At 35.3% G+C, this 17163-nt stretch overlaps 1 pseudogene; it reads right to left on the minus strand.

Moving 5' to 3' along the window:
• Nucleotides 1-13044: 13044 nt before the first annotated feature.
• Nucleotides 13045-13734, minus strand: LOC110199046 (large ribosomal subunit protein uL22 pseudogene; annotated as a pseudogene).
• Nucleotides 13735-17163: the final 3429 nt, after the last annotated feature.

A 17163-nucleotide genomic window follows, 5' to 3' on the forward strand; every position in this document is an offset into this window, starting at 1 on the left:
GTATATGGTGTGAGATTTGGGTCTATGCCTAGTTTATGCCATACTCTTTTCCAGTTTTCCCAGCATTTTTTTCAAAGAGTGGTTCTTATCCCAGAAGCTGGGGTCTTTGGGTTTATCAAATAATAGATTACTATAGTCATTGACTACTGTGTCTTGCATATTTAACCTATTCCACTGATCCACCTCCCTATTTCTTAGCCAGTACCAAGCAGTTTTGATGATTGCTGCTTTATAATACAATTTAAGATCTGGAATTGCTAGGCCACCTTCCCCTGCATTTCTTTTCATTAGTTCCTTTGATATTCTGGACCTTTTGTTTTTCCAAATGAATCTTGTTATTATTTTTTCTAACTCTATAAAATAATTTTTGGTAGTTTGATTGGTATGGCACTGAATAAGTAAATTAGCTTAGGTAGGATTGTCATTTTTATTATATTAGCTGGCCTACCCATGAGCAACTGTTTTTCCAATTATTTAGATCTGATTTTATTTGTGTGAAAAGTGTTTTGTAATTGTGTTCATAGAGTTCCTGGGTTTTTTGGGAGGTAGACTCCTAAATATTTTATAATGTCTACAGTAAGTTTAAATGGGATTTCTCTTTCTATCTCTTGCTGTTGGGCTTTGTTGGTAATATATAGAAATGCTGATGATTTATGTGGGTTTATTTTATAGCCTGCAACTTTGCTAAAGTTGTTTATTATTTCAAGTAGTTTTTTACTTGATTCTCTAGGATTCTCTAAGTATATCATCATGTCATCTGCAAAGAGTGATAGCTTTGTTTCTTCTTTGCCTATTCTAATGCCTTCAATTTCTTTTTCTTCTCTTATTGCTAAAGCTAAGGTTTCCAGTACAATATTGAATAACAGTGGTGATAATGGACATCCTTGTTTCACCCCCGATCTTATTGGAAATGCTTCTAGCCTGTCCCCATTACATATAATGCTTGCTGAAGGTTTTAGATAGATGCTATTTATTATTTTAAGGAAGACTCCATTTATACCTATGCTTTCTAGTGTTTTTAATAGGAATGGGTGTTGTATTTTATCAAAAGCTTTTTCTGCATCTATTGAGATGATCATGTGGTTTCTGTTGTTTTGGTGTTGATATGCTCAATGCTGATAGTTTTCCTAATATTGAACCAACCCTGCATTCCTGGTATAAATCCTACCTGGTCATAGTGTATTATTCTTGTGATAAGTTGCTTGCAACAAGTATTTGCTAGTATTTTGTTTAAAATTTTTGCATCTATATTCATTAGAGAAATTGGTCTATAATTTTCTTTCTCTATTTTGACTCTTCCTGGTTTAGGTATCAACACCATATTTGTATCATAAAAAGAATTTGGTAAGACTCCTTCTTCACCTATTTTCCCAAATAGTCTATATAGTATTGGAATTAATTGTTCTTTAAATGTTTGATAGAAGTCGCATGTAAATCCATCTGGCCCTGGAGATTTTTTCCTAGGGAGTTCATCAATGGCTTGTTTAATTTCTTTTTCTGAGATGGGGTTATTTAAGTATTTTACTTCCTCTTCGTTAATCTGGGCAATTTATATTTTTGTAAATATGTATCCATTTCACTAAGATTTCCAAATTAGTTGGCATAGTTGGGCAAAATAATTCCTAATTATTGTTTTAACTTCCTCTTCCTTGGTGGTAGCTTCACCCTTTTCATTCTTGATACTAGTAATTTGGTTTTCTTCTTTCTTTTTTAATTAAATTAACCAAAGGTTTATCTATTTTATTGGTTTTTTCATAAAACCAGCTCTTAGTTTTATTTATTAGTTCAATAGTTTTCTTAATTTCAATTTTATTAATTTTTCCTTTGGTTTTCAATATTTCTAATTTGTGTTTAGTTGAGGATTTTTAATTTGTTCTTTTTCTAGTTTTTTTAGTTGTATGCCCAATTCATTAATCTCCTCTTTTTCTATTTTATTTATGTAAGCATTTAGAGATATAAAACTTCCCCTAAGAACTGCTTTGCTGCATCCCAAGTTTTGGTATGTTGTCTCATTATTGTCATTCTCTTGAATGAAATTATTGATTGTTTCTATGATTTGTTGTTTGACCCAATCATTTTTTAGGATTAGATTATTTAATTTTCCAATTTTTTTTAGTCTATCTTTCCATGGCCCTTTATTACATATAATTTTTATTGCGTCATGATCTGAAAAGGATGCATTTAATATTTCTGCCTTTCTGCATTGGATTGTGAGGTTTTATGCCCTAGTACATGGTCAATTTTTGTGTATGTGCCATGTACTGCGAGAAAAAAGTATATTCCTTTCTATCCCCATTTATTTTTCTGCAGAGGTCTATCATACCTAACTTTTCTAATGTTCTATTCACCTCCTTAACTTCTTTTTTGTTTATTTTGTGGTTAGATTTATCTAGTGCAGAGAGGGGGAGGTTCAGGTCCCCCACTAGTATAGTTTTGCTGTCTATTTCTTCCTGTAACTCCCTGAACTTCTCCTCTAAGAATTTGGATGCTATACCATTTGGTGCATATATGTTTAGTAATGATATTACTTCATTGTCTATGGTGCCTTTTAGCAGGATGTAGTTTCCTTCCTTATCTCTTTGATTAGATCTTTTGCTTTTGCTTTGTCTGAGATCAGGATTGCTACCCCTGCTTTTTTACTTCAGCTGAAGCATAATATATTCTGCTCCAGCCTTTTACCTTTACCCTGTATGTGTCACTCTTTTTCAAATGTGTTTCCTGTAAACAACATATTGTAGGATTATGGTTTTTAATCCATTCTGCAATCCATTTCCGTTTTATGGAGAGTTCATCCCATTCACATTCACAGTTATGATTACTATCTGTGTCTTTTTCTCCATCCTTTCCCCCATTTATGCTTTTCTTTCTCCTTTTTCCTTTCCCCTTCACTAGTGTTTTGCTTTTGACCACCGCCTCCTTCAGTCCCTCCCCTTTATTATCCCTTTCCCTTTTCTTCCCCTTTACTCTTACTGCTTCTTCCCTCCCTTTTCTTTCCCCCCTCTCTTTTCTTTCCACTTTTCCCTCCTACTGCCTATAGAGCAAGTTAGATTTCTTTTTTTTAATATAAATTTATTTATTTTTAGCTTTCAACATTCACTCCCACAAGTTTTTGAATTCCAAATTTATGCCCCATCTCCCCCCTCCTTCCACCCCATGATGGCATGCATTCTGAATATCCCTTCCCCTAGTGTGTCCTCTCTTCTGTCTCTCTCCCCCTTCTCTTATCCCCTTCCCCTTCTCTTTTCCTGTAGGGCAGGATAGACTTCTGTACCCCATTTCCTGTATTTCTTATTTCCCAGTTACATGTGAAAACATTTTTTTTAAACATATGTTTTTAAAACTTTAGGTTTCACATTTTCTCTCTTCCTCCCTCCCCACCCACCCTCATTGAAAAGGCAAGCAACTCATATAGGTTGTACATGTGCAGTTATGCAAAACAAGTCCATAGTAGGCATGTTTTGAAAAACTAACTCTATTTCCCTTAATCCTATCGTAGGGCAAGTTAGATTTCTATACCTAATTGATTATGTTATGCCCTTCTTGAGCCAAATCTGATGACAGTAAGGTTCAAACCAAGCTCCCCACCTCCTCCCTTCTCTCCCTCTGCTGTAATAGGATTTTGTGTCTTTTCCTGTAATGTAATTTACCCTTGTCTGCCTCCTCCTTTCCCAGTACATTTTCTAGGATCAGATTAATCCACTTACTTGGATCCATTTAACCCACTTGATTAGATTTTTTTTATCGTTACATCAAAGTCAACTAATATCCACCCTCTTTATGTATACTCCTTTGACATGGTGTAATAACAATACAGTTCTCAAGAGTTGCAAGTGTCATATTCCCTTGTAAGGGTTTAAACAGCACCCACCCCCCCATTAACAACATATTGTATCTTTCTGAGCCATTTACTTTTTTATGTCCTTCTTGAGTCCTGTACTTGAAGATCAAATTTTTTGTTGAGCTCTGGGTCTTTTTATCGGGAAAGTTTGGAAGTCTCCTATTTTGTTGAATATCCATCTCCCCCATTGAAAAATGATGCTTATTTTTGCTGGTTAATTGATCCTTGGCTGCATTCCAAGCTCCTTTGCCTTTGGGAATATCATGTTCCATGCCCTGTGGTCTTTTAATGTAGAAGCTGCAAGGTCCTGTGTAATCCTGACTGTGGTTCCATGATATTTAAATTGTTTTTTTTCTGGCTGCTTGCAGCACCTTCTCTTTCATCTGGTAATTTTGGAATTTTGCTATTATATTCCTTGGTGTTGTCAATTTGGAATCTCTTTCAGGTGGTGATCGGTGGATTCTTTCTATGGTTATTTTCCTTCTGGTTCTAGGACGTCAGGGCAGTTTTCCTTTATGATTTCCCAAAAGATACTGTCCAGGCTCTTTTTTTGAACATGATTTTCAGGTAGTCTAATAATTTTTAAATTGTCTCTCCTGAATCGATTTTTCAGGTTGGTTGTTTTACTGATGAGGTATTTTACGTTTTCATCTATTTTTTCATTTTTTGTTTCCATTTGACTGATTCTTGCTCTCTCATAGAGACAATAGTTTCCATTTGTCCAATTCTAGTTTTTAACAGATTGTTTTCTTCTGTTAGTTTTTGTACTTCCTTCTTCAACTGGCCAATTTGTTTTTTAGGGACTTGTTTTCTTCAGTGTACTCTTCTGTTAGTTTTTGTCCTTCCTTCTTCAGTTGGCCAGTTGTGTTTTTTAGGGACTTGTTTTCTTCAGTGCATTTTTTTTCCAATTGGCCAATTGTATTTTTGAAGGACTCTTCTACCTCTCTCATTTGACTTTTAAAATCCTTCTTGAGTTCTTCTAAGAAGGCTTTTTGGGCTTCAGACCAGTTCATATTCCTTTTTGTTGTTGCAGATGTGGGTTTTTTGACAATGTTGTCCTCTTCAGAATTTCTGTCTTGATCTTCACTCTTCTCCTAATGTGAATCTGTGGTATGTTTCTTTTTACTTATGGTGTGTCTTTATTCCCTGGCCTTTGAAGAGATTGAGCTCTCCTGCTGGGGAACAGAGGGACTGACCCAAGCTTCTTTTGTTGGGAGCCTAGGTCTTGGTCACTGGCTTTGTGTGCTGGGGCCTCTTATGTTGGCAATTGGAGGCTGTAGGGTTCCGGCAGCTTACCTCGTGTTGGGCTGGAATCAGCAAGGCTGGAACTTTCAGGCAATTGTAGGTTGCCTGCTTTTCCTTCCCTTTAGCTTTTTTCAGCTCCTTTTTGATGGGTGCTGCTGGATGTTTATCTGCCTGGGGCCCCCTGCAGTGTTGTCTCCCTCGTTTGTGCTAGTGCACTGGGAGATTCCTTTTTGGTAGAGTGCTGAGGCACCTGGTGGTTTTCTGAGCTGGTTTCCACGGTTCCCCCCACCCCCTACCTCACTGAGGCACTCAGAGGGTCCAGGTGTTGGTGTTTGCCTGCTCTACCACCTGAGCTTCAGGATTTCTTCACAGTTGGAGGCTGCAGGGCTCCGACAGCTCACCTGGTGTTGGCTTGGAATCAGCAAGGCCGGGGCTTTAGGAAGGCTTTAGGTTGTTTTCTTCACCTCCTTTCAGATGAATACTGCAGGGTACTTATCTACCTGGGGCCCCTTGTAGTTCTGCCTCCCTTATTTTTGCTGAGGTACTGGGGGATCCTTTTTGCTGGGCTATCGCACTGCTGCTCCCCATCTTTCTTCTAGTTCAGCTGCTCCAGGGTTTTTTTCTGGGGTGATATTTTCTGGGTTTTCAGAGGTTGATAAGGGAGAGTGAGAACAACTACCTTTTTACTCCGCCATCTTGGCTCCCAGAAGCGGAAACTCCCTGCTTGTTTAGTTTTAAAGGGAGCATATGTGGACCTCACAAAAAATTTTATGTGATGGGATACATCAGTAGCACAATTTCTGTTGGTTCCCACCCCAAAGGAGAGGGTCTCTGTCCAGTCCTCTTCTTTCCAGGTCCCAGACCACTCAGAATCATGGCCCCACTACCCAGGAATCAGTGTAAAGGTCTTATGCACTGTCCCTCAAGTCTCTCTTATGTGCCAGCCATGTGACTTTTAGACCAATCCTTGAGGAGGAATTGCTAGACCCCACATCTCTCAGGATATCACCCATTACCAGATCAATGGCCACCAAAATCCATTTGAATATGCCCCTTGTAGTAGATGGAACTGTCAGCGTATAGGTAAAAAGGCATTCCTTCAGAACCAGGTGCTTGGAGGTTGGGGCCCATCTAGCAAACAGAAAAGGCTCCATCCCAGAGCTTTCAGCCTTTGAAAGAATTACAAATTACTTATGAAGGGTACTCAAAGCACCCAGGCAAGTGGGAGTTCAGATGTACCATTTCTATTTCAGTAAGATGCCTCCTAAGCCCTATTCAGCTTGTGAGAGGAAACATTTTACATCTACTAACTTAACTCTGGAGGCAGAGTGATGGCATGATCCTATATCATATGTTCAATACTAATGACTTCAAAAGTGATATGGTGACTGGCTACTTCAAGAAGCCAGAAGCTTCTGAAACTTAATAGTCATTTGTCATAACCTCTTTTAGGTGCTTACCCAACACTCAACTCAGCTTGATATTTATGGACAGAGCCCTCTCAAAAACATGGTCCCTATGAGTCATAAGGGTAGAGTGGTTGAAACAGCTAAATAGCCTGGTTTAGGTCTTCCAGGGCTGTACTGAGTTCTATTTGAAATAGGCAGAGGTGGGTAACTTGGTAAATTGGGACATCAGGATAACCAGGTTGGAATGTGGGGTTCTCCAAAATGCGGAGTCCAAATAAGTGTTTTGTGTGTGTTTCTATATTGTCTGTTTGTCTATCTCTTGTACCTGAATAATTTATTCGCTGTAGACAAGTGGACTCCGAGGAATCAGCCAGGCAGCCATACTGATATCCTGAGGAGCATACAATTATGATTCAAGACTCAAAAGTAAGGTCTTGGTAGTGTTTTAATAGGAGGGCTTCCTCTCTTTCTACATGAATACCTGGGCTAAACTAGGATTTATCTGAACCTGATGCCCCTTCACTTTATTTCCTTCAGGGAGACTTGTCTGCTTGTTGAGTATTTGTCATTTGTAATTACCATGCTGTCTTGGCTACCTTCCCTTCTGAAATACCTGTGTATTTCTGGTCTGGTCTGATCTGAGATAAATCTCAGTTTGTCAGTAAGGATCTTTATCCTTATTTTATACATATATATGTTTTATACATGCATATATATCCTTTTTGATATAAATCAGATGCCTTACTTTCACCTTGAGTAGCCAGTGATCACTGTAGAATCTCTCAGATTTTGATAACTATGGTCTGGTCAAATCTACCCCCAATATTAATTTTAGCCTGTCTATCCTTCTAAAGATACCCTTTCGGGTTGGGCTCATTAGGAGAAAATTCCTTTCAAAGGACCCAGTCTTTCTAGTACCTGTTTTTGACATCTTTGTGAAAATGTCTGAATTGAGTTACCTTCTGAAACTAGACATTTTTGACCTCAGGGAAGATCTTTTGATTTTGAAAGATTAAGTATAATTAGGTTAATTGTTGAAGCTTGATACCCAAATCAACTCTGACATGACTTTAATTACTGGGGTTCCAATGCTAAACTTATATTCCCAATAAACAGGGACTTCTGCTGACCCTTTGATTAATCTTTCAGTGGGAGATAAGTTTTAATAACAGGAAGTAAAAGAGTAGTAACTTTTTCTGTAGAAAGTTTCAAAGTTTCAAAGCTTTCAAAGTAATAGAATCAGACCACATTTATAAAAGACAAAAGAAAAAAACCTTATTATAATAGAGGGAAAGAAGAGAGGGAGATAATCAAATGATCATTATTTCAGCCTTACTCGCATAGATTTGCCTCAAAAATGGAATAACATACTCAGATATAGAAATCTAATTTACCCTACAGGAAGTAGGAGGGGAAAGGGGAAACAAAAGAGAGAGGGTGGATAAAAGAAAGGGAATGAGTAGTAAGGGAAAAAGGAAAGAAAAGGAGGGGGGGGCTGACAGAGTGGAGGGCAGATTGAGGAAGGCAGTAGTCAGAAATAAAATTCTAGTGAAGAGGGGAAGGGAAAAAGGAGAGAGAAAAGCATAAATGGGGGGGGAGAATAGGATAGAGAGAAAGACACAGATAGTAACCATAACTGTGAATGTGAATGGCATGAACTATCCCATAAAACAAGCAGATAGCAAAGTGGATACTAGTGGGGGACCTCAACTTCCCCTTCTTAGAACTAGGTAAATCTAACCACAAAATAAACAAGAAAGAAGCTAAGGAGGGGAATAGAATTTTAGAAAAAATAGATGTGGTAGACTTCTGAAGAAAACTGAATGGAGATAGAAAGGCATATATCTTTTTATCAGCAGTACATTTCACCTACACAAAAGTTGGCCATGTATTAAGGCATAAAAACCTCACAACCCAGTGCAGAAGGGCACAAATATTAAATGCATCCTTTTCAGATCATGATGCAATAAGTTTCATGTAATAAAGGGCCATGAAAAGATAGACTAAAATTAATTGGAAACCAAATGATCTAATTCTGAAGAATGAGTGGGTCAAACAACAAATCATACAAAAAAATCAATAACTTCATTCAAGAGAATGACAATGAGCCAGAACTTATGGGATGCAGCGAAAGTGGTTCTTAGGGAAGTTTTATATCTCTAAATGCTTACATGAATTAAATAGAGAAAGAGGAGATCAATGGATGCAACTAAAAAAGCTAGAAAAGGAACAAATTAAAAATCCCCAATTAAATACCAAATTAGAAATTCTGAAAATCAAAGGAGAGATTAATAAAATCAAATTTAAGAAAACTGTTGAACTAATAAATAAAGCTAAGAGCTAGTTTTGTGGAAAAAAAACAATAAAATAGATAAACGTTTGGTTAATTTGAGTTAAAAAAAGAAAGAAAAAATTACCAGTATTAAAAATGAAAAGAGTAATTTCACCACAAAGAAGAAATTAAAACAATAATTAGGAGCTATTTTGCCTAATTATATGCCAATAAATTTGACAATCTTAGTGAAATGGATGAATATTTACAAAAATATAAATTGCCCAGATTAACAAAAGAGGAAATGAAATACTTAAATAACCTCATCTAAGAAAAAGAAATTGAACAAGCCATCAACAAACTCCCTAAGAAAAAATTTCCAGGTCCAGATGTATTTACAAGTGAATTCTATCAAACATTTAAAGAACAATTAATTCCAATACTACATAAAAAATTTGAGAAAATAGGTGGAGTCCTGTCAAATTCTTTTTATGATACAGATATGGGGCTGATCTCTAATCCGGGAAGAGCCAAAGCAGAGAATGAAAATTATAGACCAATTTCCCTAATAAATATCGATGCAAAAATTTTCAATAAAATTAGCAAAGAGATGACAGCAATTTATATCAAGGATAATACACTATGATCTGGTAGGATTTATACCAGGGATGAAGGGCTGGTTCAATATTTGGGAAAATATCATAATTGACCACATTAGCTACAAAACTAACAAATCATATGATTATCTCAATAAATCCTGAAAAAGCTTTTGACAAAATACAGTACCCATTCCTATTAAAAACACTAGAGAGCATAGGGAATCAATGGAGTTTTCTTTAAAATGATAAGTAGCATCTATCTAAAACCATTAGCAAACATTATATGCAACGAGGATAAGCTAGAAGCATTTCTAATAAGATCAGAGGTGAAACAAGGATATCCATTACCACCCCTGTTATTCAATATAGTACTAGAAATGTTAGCTTTAGCAATGAGAAGAAAAAGAAATTGAAAGAATTAAAATAGGCAATGAACAAATAAAACTGTCACTTTTTGTAGATGATATGATGGTATGCTTAGAAAATTCTAGAAGATCAAGTAAAAAACTACTTGAAATAATAAACAACTTTGTTAAAGTTGCAGGATATAAAATAAACCCACACAAATCATCAGGATTTCTATATATTACTAACAAAGCCCAACAACAAAAGATAGAGAAATTCCATTTAAAGTTACTGCAGACATTATAAAATATTTAGGAATTTGCCTGCCAAAACAAACCTAGGAACTATATGAACACAATTACAAAACACTTCACACAAATAGTTCTAAATACTTGGAAAAATATCAATTGTTCACGTGTAGGCTGAGCTAATATAATAAAAATGACAGTTCTACCTAAATTTATTTGTTCAGTGCCATCCCAATCAAAGTACCAAAAGAATTTTATAGAGATAGAAAAAAATAATAAAACAAAAGTTCTAGAATGCCAAGGGGAATCAATGAGAAGAAATGCAAGGGAAAGTGGCCTTGCTGAATCAGATCTTAAATTGTATTATAAAGCAGCAATCATCACAACTACTTGGTATTGGCTAAGAAATAGGTGGATCAGTGGAATCGGTTAGGTGTACATGACACAGTAGTCAATGACTATAGTAATCTACTGTTTGATAAACCCAAAGATTCCAGTTTCTGGAATAAGAACTCACTATTTAGCAAAAATTGCTGGGAAAACTGGAAAATATGGCAGAAACTAAGCATAGATCAGAATCTCACACCATATACCAAAATAAAGTCAAAATGGGTTCATGATTTAGATATAAAGGCAAACTATAAGCAAACTAGGAGAGCAAGGAATAGTTTACCTGTCAGATTTATGGAAAAGGAAAGAATTTATGATCAAGACATAGAGAACATTATGAAATCCAAAATGGATGATTTTGATTACATTAAATTGAAAAGTTTTTGCACAAACAAAGCCAATGCAACTAAAATTAGAAGGGAAGCAGAAGCTGGGAAACAATTTCTATAGGCAGTGTCTCATAAAGTCCTCATTTTTAAAATATATAGAGAACTGAGTCAAATTTATGAGAATACAAGTCATTCCCCAGTTGATAAATGGTCAAAGGATATGAACAGGCAGTTTTCAGATGAAATTAATGCCATCTATAGTCATATAAAAATGTCTGAAGTCAGTATTGATTAGAGAAATGCAAAAACAACTCCAAGGTAGCATCTCACACCTATCAGATTGGCTAACATGACAAAACAGGAAAATGATAAATGTTGGAGAAGATGTGGGAAAATTAGAACACTAATGCATTGTTGTTGGTGGAGTTATGTACTGATCCAACCATTCTAGAGAACAATTTGGAACTGTGTCCAAAGGGCTATAAAATGTGCATACCCTTTGGCCCAGCAATACCACCTCTAGGGCTGTATCCTAAAGAGATCATAAAAATGGGTGGTGGCCAAGAATTGGAAATTGAGCAGGGATGCCCATCAATTGGGGAATGGCTAAACAAATTGTGGTATGTGAATATAATGGAATACTATTGTGCTATAAGAAATGATGAGCAGGCGGATTTCAGAAAAACCTGGAAAGACTTGTATGGACTGATGCTGAGTGAAGTGAGTAGAACCAGGAGCACATTGTACACAGTGACAGCTACAATGCAGATGACTAACTTTGATAGATTTAGCTCTTCTCCAAAAGACTCATGAAAAATGCTATCCACATCCAGAGAAAGAATTATGGAGTCTGTATGCAGATTGAATTCATACTATTTGTTCTCTTTTTTTGTTTGTTTTGTTTCTTTTTTCTCATGGTTCTTCCCATTGCTTCTAATTCTTCTTTACAACATGACTGATGTGAAAGTATGTTTAATATGAAAAAAAAGACAAAAAAATTTGAGTTCCAAATTCTCTCCCTTCCTTCTCCTCCCCCTGCATCTTTTCTGAGGTGGGAAGCAATTTGATATAGGTTATGCATGTGCGGTCACGCAAATCTTATTTCTATAGTAGTCATATTGTATGAGAAAACATAACCCCTCCCCCCAAAAAAACACATAAAAAAATAAAGTTTAAAAAATAGCATCCTTCGATCTGCATTCAGAATTCATTAGTTCTTTCTCTGGAGTTGCATAGCATTTGTCATCATAAGTTCTTCAGAATTGCCTTGGATCATTATATTGTTGAGAATAGCTAAGTCGTTCACAATTGATCACTGTGCAATATTACTTTTACTGTGTACAGTGTTATCCTGGTTCTGCTCGTCTAACTTTGCATCAGTTCGTGTAAGTCTTTTTAGTTTTTTCTGAAAGCATTGTGCTCATCACCTGTGCTATAAGAATAGTACAGTAGTATTCCATTATAATAATATGCCAAAATTTGTTTAGCTGTTCCCCAATTGAGGAACATCCCCTCAATTTCTAATTCTTTTTTGTAATTAAATTATTTAGATGTATCAACAATCACTTCCATAAACTTTTGAGTTTTAAATTTTTCTCCCCCTCCTTCCCTTCTTCCTTCCCAAGACAGTGTGCAATCTGATGTAGGCTCTATATATACATTCCTATTAAACATATTTTCACGTTAGTCACGTTGTAAGGAAGAATTAGAACCAATAGGAGGAACCACAAGAAAGAGGAAACAACAAAACAGAAGGAAAAAAAGTGTAAATAGTACGCTTCAATCTGCATTCAAACTCCGTAGTTCTTTCTCTGGATGTGGATAGCATTTTCCATCTTGAGACTTGAGATTCTTGCATTGCTGAGAGAGGCTAAGTCTATCAAAGTTAATCACTGCACAGCGTGGCTGTTACTGTGTACAATGTTTTCCTGGTTCTGCTCACTTCACTCAGCATCAGTCCATACAAGTCTTTCCAGGTTTTTCTGAAATCTACCTGCTCGTCATTTCTTATAGCACAATAGTATTCCATTACAATTTCCAATCTTTTGCCTCCACAAAATAAGTTGCTATAAATATTTCTGTCCATATAGGTCCTTTACCTTTTTTTTTTTTTAATCTCATACAGAACCTAGTGGTATTACTGGGTCAAAGGGTGCGCACAGTTTTAGAGTCCTTTGGGAATAGTTCCAAATTGTTCTCTGGAATGGAACTGTAGCTAGCATTTCTTTCTTTCTTTCTTTCTTTCTTTCTTTCTTTCTTTCTTTCTTTCTTTCTTTCTTTCTTTCTTTCTTTCTTTCTTTCTTTCTTTCTTTCTTTCTTTCTTCTTTTTAACTGTTACAAATGTTTTCATTTCACTTTTATTTGCACTCTAATGTCGTATTTACTCCTGTGCCATAAGCTTTTGTTTCTTCAGTTTCTTTTGGGATACCTTTTTCTTTTGAGCAACATCTTCTTCTGGTTTAGGAGCAATTTGTTCCTTTTCAGTAAGTATCATCTCAATATGGCAAGGAGAACTTGTGTATGGGTTGATTCGACCATGATCCCTGTAAGTATGCTGTTGCGTTTTGGGAAACTTGTTAACCTGGATATGCTCAATAACAAGAGTATCCACATCCAAACCCTTCAGTTCCACATTACCCTCTGTATTTTTAAGCTCATGCAGCAAGAATTCTGCAATCTTTTTGGGCCAGTGACCCTGTGTCCAAACCCATTACTTAGCCTGGGCACACTTGCCAACTCCACCATTGTATTGACAGAAGGGAACACATTGTTTCTTCAATGTGACATCTTTCAAATACTTAGTGGCTTTTTGAATATGCATGCCCTTGATAGCTTGGACTGTATCACGGGTGTTTTAGAAGTGGACCGTGGAGATTTGAACCCTGTGACTTGCATAATTTCGTGGGGTTCTCTGGATCAAGAGTACCTCAGCATTTTAAATAATTACCTAGAATGGCTCAAGGGAAGAGCTATAGCCGGCATTTCTAGTACAATATTGAATAACAATAATGACAATAGGCATCCTTACTTCACTGTGATCTTATTGGGAAGGCTTCTAACTTATCCTTGTTACAGATAATGCTTGCTGGTAGCTTTAGATAAATACTACTTATCATTTTAAGGTAAGCTCTGTTTATTCCTATGTTTTCTAGTGTTTTTAATAGGAATGAGTGTTGTGTTTTACTAAAAGATTTTTCTGCAACTTTTGAAATAATCACATGATTTTTGTTAGGTTTGTTATTGATATGGTCAATGATACTGATATTTTTCTGATTGAATATTGGTTATAAATTCCACCTGGTCATAGTGTGTGATCTTTGTGATATATTGTTGTAATCTTCTTGATAATATTTTATTTAAATTTTTTGTATCAATATTCATTAGGAAAATTGACCTGTAGTTTTCTTTCTCTGTTTTTGCTCTTTCTAGTTTAGGTATCAGCACTATATTTTTGTCATAAAAGAAATTTATTAGTTTTCCATCTTTGCCTGTTTTTCCAAATAGGTTATATAGTATTGGAATTAATTATTCCTTAAATGTTTGGTAAAATTCACTTGTCAATCCATATAGTTTCAATGATTTTTTTTTCTTAGGGAGCTCATTGATGGCTTGTTCAATGTCTTTTTCTAAGGTGGGGTTAAGTATTCTATTTCCTCTTTTGTTTATTTAAGCCATTTATATTTTTGTAAGTATTCATCCATTTCACTTAGATTGTGAGATTTATTGGCATATAATTGGGCAAAATAGCTCCTCATAATTGTTTCTGCTTTTATAGTGAATTCACCCATTTATTTTTTATATCAACAATTTGTTTTCTTTTTTTTCTTTTTTTTATCAAATTAACTAATGCTTTATCTATTTTATTGTTTTTTCCCCATAAAACCAGCTCCTAGTTTTATTTATTAGTTCAATGATTTTCTTACTTTCATTTTTATTAATCTCTCCTTTGATTTTCAGGATTTCTAATTTATTGTTAATTGGGGATTTTTAACTTGTTCTTTTTTTTCTTTACTACTTTCCCAATTTATTGATCTGCTCTTTCTGTATTTATTGATATATGTACTTAGAGATATACATTTTTCCCTAAAGTACTCCTTTGGCTGCATCCCATAAATTTTGGCATGTTCTCACATTGTTGTGATTCTGTTTAATGAAAGTATTGATAGTTTCTATGATTTGTTCTTTGACCCACTCGTTCTTTAGGGTTAGATTATTTAGTTTCCAATGAATTTGTAATCTATCTTTCTACAGCCCTGTTTGGAATATATTTTTATTGCATTGTGACCTGAAAAATATTCATTTAAGATTTTTGTTTTCCTACATTTGGTTGGGAGATTTTTATGCCCTACTAATATGGTCAATTTTTGTGTAGGTGCCATGCACCACTGAGAAAAAAGATATATTCCTTTTTATTCCCATTCAGTTTTCTCCAGAGTTCTATTATATCTAACTTTTCTAAAAATCTGTTCACCTCCTTAACTTCTTTCTTGTTTATTTTTTTGGTTAGATTTATTTAGTTCTGAGAGGGAAAGGTGAGGCTCCCCTACTAGTGTACTTTTACTGTCTATTTCCTCCTCTAACTTGCTTTATTTCTCCTTTAAGAATTTGGATGCTATACTATTTGGTTCGTATATGTTTAGCATTGATATTACTTCATTTTCTATAGTAACTTTTAGTAAGATGTAGTTTCCTCCTTTATCTCTTTTAATTAGATCTATTTTTGCTTTTATGTCTGAGATCATGATTGCTACCTCTGCTTTTTTTTTTTACTTCATCTGAAAAAGATTTTTCTCCAGCCTCTTACCTTTACTCTATGTCTGTCTCTCTGTTTAAAGTATGTTTTTTGTAAATAACGTATATTAGGATTCTGGTTTTTAATCCACTCTGCCATACATTTCCATTTTATGGGTGACTTCATCCCATTCACATTCACAGTTATGATTACTAACTCTGTATTTTCCTCCATCCTATTTTTCTCTTATCCTTCTCTTTCCTCTCACCCAGTCCCTTCTCACAAGTGATTCACCATCTCCCCCAATCAGCCCTCTCCTATCAGCCCCACCGTTGTGCTTGTCCTCCCCTCCTACTTCCCTAAAGGGTAAGATAGATTTCTATACCCAAGGTAGTGTGTATATTATTCCTTTTTCCTTCCAGTTCTGATGAGAATAAGGTTCAAGCCCACCACTCCCCCCTCCACCTTCCCCTCCACCATAAAAGCTCTTTTGCACCTCTTTTATGTGAAATATTTTTCTCCATTCCACCTCTCCTTTCTCCCTTCTCCTGATGCATACTTCTGTCTTATCCCTTAATTTTTTTTTATATCATCCCATCATAATCAACTCACACTCATGCCCTTTGTCTATTTATACTTCTTCTAAGTGCTCTAATAGTGATAAAGATCTTAGGAGTTACAAATACCATCTTCTCATGTAAAAATGTAAACAGTTAACCTTATTGAATCTCTTATAATTTTTCTTTCCTATTTACCTTTTTATGCTTCTCTTGAGTCTTGTATTTGAAAATCAAATTTCTGCTTAGCTCTGGTCTTTTCATCAGGAATGCATGAAAGTCCTCTGTTTCATTAAATGTGTATTGTTTCCCCTGAAGGATTATACTGAGTTTTGCTAGGTTTGTGGTTCTTGATTATAATGCTTAGCTTCTTTGCTCTCCAGATATCATATTTTTAGCCTTCTGATCTTTTAGAAGCTGCTAATTCTTGTGTTATCCTGACTGTATCTTGCTTGGAGCAAGATATTTTAATAGTTTTTTTCTGGCTATTTGCAATATTTTCTCCTTGATCTGGAAGGTCTGGAATTTGGCTATAATTTTCCTGGGAGTTTTCATTTTGGGATCTTTTTTAGGAGATGATCAATGGATTCTTTCCATTTCTATTTGGAAATAGAATTCTCTGATCCTAGGATATCAGGGCAATTTTCTTTAATAATTTCTTGAAATATGATGTCTAGGCTCTTTTTTTGATTGTGGCTTTCAGGTATTCTAGTAATTCTTAAATTATTTCTCCTTGGTCCGTTTTCCAGGTCAGTTATTTTTCCAGCGAGATATTTTTTGATTTTGTTTTGTTGTTTTTTTGATGTCTCATGGAGTAATTAGCTTCCACTTATCCAGTTCTAATGTTTAAGGAATTACTATCTTCAGTGAGCTTTTGTAACTCCTTTTCTATTTGGCCAATTCTACTTTTTAAGGAGTTGTTTTCTTAAGAGAATTTTTGTATATTTTCCCATTTTTTTGTGCTTCCTTTACCAAGCTGTTGATTTTTTTTTCCTGATTCTCTTGCACTACTCATTTATTTTCCCAATTTTTTTCTACCTTTCTTATTTGTTTTTTAAAATCCTTTTTGAGCTCTTCCAGGAATTCTTTTTGGCCTGATGCCAATCATTTTTCACTTGCCTTTTGACATTTGTTGTCCTCTTTTGAATTTGTGTTTTGATGTTCCCTGTTCCCATAGTAACTTTCTATGGACAAGTTCT

The sequence above is a fragment of the Phascolarctos cinereus genome, unplaced genomic scaffold, assembly GCF_003287225.1.
Source record: "Phascolarctos cinereus isolate Bilbo 61053 unplaced genomic scaffold, phaCin_HiC Scaffold_1;HRSCAF=81, whole genome shotgun sequence".
NCBI lineage: Eukaryota > Metazoa > Chordata > Mammalia > Diprotodontia > Phascolarctidae > Phascolarctos > Phascolarctos cinereus.